This window comes from Nymphaea colorata, unplaced genomic scaffold (genome assembly GCF_008831285.2).
Source record: "Nymphaea colorata isolate Beijing-Zhang1983 unplaced genomic scaffold, ASM883128v2 scaffold0078, whole genome shotgun sequence".
Taxonomy (NCBI): Eukaryota; Viridiplantae; Streptophyta; class Magnoliopsida; order Nymphaeales; family Nymphaeaceae; genus Nymphaea; species Nymphaea colorata.
Window position 1 is genome coordinate 7,261 of NW_022204584.1, and position 2,420 is coordinate 9,680.

Here is a 2,420-nt window from a genome sequence, read left to right on the forward strand (position 1 = left end):
GATATATTTAGTTCTTCAACTCCTCATTCTCCAGATAGGTAAATGCCTACAGAGCCTTGAGTGATTCATCAAAATTGACATACCATTCATCATTCGATACTCTTTAGGCAATTTATTCGTAGAGATCCTTGTGGTACTTGAACAGATTCAATTTTTTTATGACCCAAGCAATGGACGCAACTTTTTAGAATCTTCCTTTGCGTCCTTTCCAAAGTTTCAGCTCTCGATTTATTTTCGCTTACTGATCTTTGGACAATATTATCCTGGGGTCATTCGATATCACTTCCGCCAAATGTTCAAGCAGTAATGCTTTTTCATTCATCTTCTTTTCTTTAGTTAAAAGCTAAAGGATTTGACTCACCTTTATCGGGAGTTAGCTGTGATAATACTTGCTTTCGATTGGAACATTTGCAAATGCATACCAATTTTTAAATGAATCGATGGATAATTATGCTGCAGGGATGCTGCTTGGCTTCTATATATGTTATCTGGGTCTACTTCGATAAAAGTTTTTGAATATGTTTGCAATTGTGCCCTCACTTGCATTTGACTTATAAAGTTGATATCGAAAGTAAAAATTGCTTCAAAAAATAATAAGCTTTGAAAACTGTCTCTTCATATCACATTCCTCATGGCCGGAGATAAGTTGATCAATGTTCTTCTCGCTATAATCAAGTAAATTGTACTCTTTCTCAAATTTCAAAAAGTTTTTTCAAAAAAAAAGGTAGGGTGGTCTTTGTTGTCCTCCAATTCTAAAAGCTGAGTATAAGGATAATAGCTTTATGAATAATGGTATTTCTTTTAATAACTAAATTTATAGTTATATGACAGATAAATCTCAGCTTCATCAAACTCTCAACACCCTCTCTCTAATTCGTCTGAAACCCTAATGCAAAATCATCCCCACGAGGGTAGATTTTTCAAGGCCGAGCATGTAGATATTTCTTGATTCAGATCCGCTTCAACTCAAACATCTATAACTCCTTCATTCAACAACGATCGATGTATCTTCACTCCCTGCTTCACCCTTCCCGTAGACAGCGTAACACTTCCAATTAACTCAGAAATACTATCGATAAAATGCGCACTTTTAGAAATGCCAATTCGAAGAAAAGATTCAAAGAAGTCTCCAAGAAACAAGCTACCTTTCCACCTCGCCCTCACAAGAAGCCATCATCGCAGTCGCTCCTCATTCAAAATATTGCCAGATCTGCCAGGAAAAGTTCGAAGATTACTTCTCGCATATCATGCTCAAGACACATGGAATCAGAATGGCCAATTCTGAAGCCAGTGAAAAAATTCAAGAACTTTGTGCTGAATTCCAGAGCATTCGATTCGCCTCGTCGACGAGGGGCAAAACCAAGAATATCAAGAAGGAGCAAAAAAGAGAGTAGAAAAAAGTAAAAGGAGCCAAAAGTAGCTCGCCAACTATGAGATCAATTTCCACCATTTAGGGATTGACCAACCTGCAAAACCACAGCACTGGGATAATCGAGGACACACTCATCTGACCCGAGCCCTCCTTTTATTGATATTTTATACTACTCTGTACAAGCAAACCCACGGCTAATTTAGCATAATATTGACTTTTTTGACTTTTTTCAAATTCCCATAAATTTCAAAAGTTGTATTCTCAGATCATCACGGTCAATGCTGCACGAATTTGTTCAGAATACTCACTCCCTCATTATTTGCAACGTTTTTTGCAATTGTACTAGCGGGAGCATACGAAAATACCAAACCTTGACTGTTTTTGACGTCACTCTTTTTCTTAGTTCGGTGGAGAATGATATGGGAACCTCGTGATCCTTGCGAGCTGATTGGATTATTTGACCGTATAACCTGCTGGCCTGGTCTTCCGAGATGAAGACTTTCTTGAGGCCATATGTCCTGCAGATAAACTTGTAAAAGGTGTCCAATTCGTCTTTTTTCAGCCACTTGGTGCACTGTAGCATGGGAGATCTCAGCAGAGAGCCTTAGGAGTGACTGATCCGCTTGATGTTTTCCTGCTTACATTAGTTTAGAAGGTGGTTTTATAGCGTCCGAAATGTTTTTCGGACGATGCTCGACATTGTATTGTTATAGTACGAAGCGTCGATTACTATTTGATGCCTTTTTCTCACTGCTTTCATGTTGATGATATATCCGAAGCCTATCGTTATGAACTTTTCTGCGAGAGTTTTCTCAATTGCCTCCTTCTGGTCCTCTGTCAACTTGTTGCCTGGTGTTATTGGAAGTGTTTTATGCGAAAGGGTAAACGAATCTTGCGCTTTTTCCTTTTTGTGGTTGGAAGTAATATTGCTGTTTTTTTATAAAATTGTGTCATTTTGACTTGAATCGAAAGGATCAATCTACTCATCACTGTCGAAAAGATGCTCATCGACTTCAATCTTTTAGGATATTTAGGAATTATCCAAAAA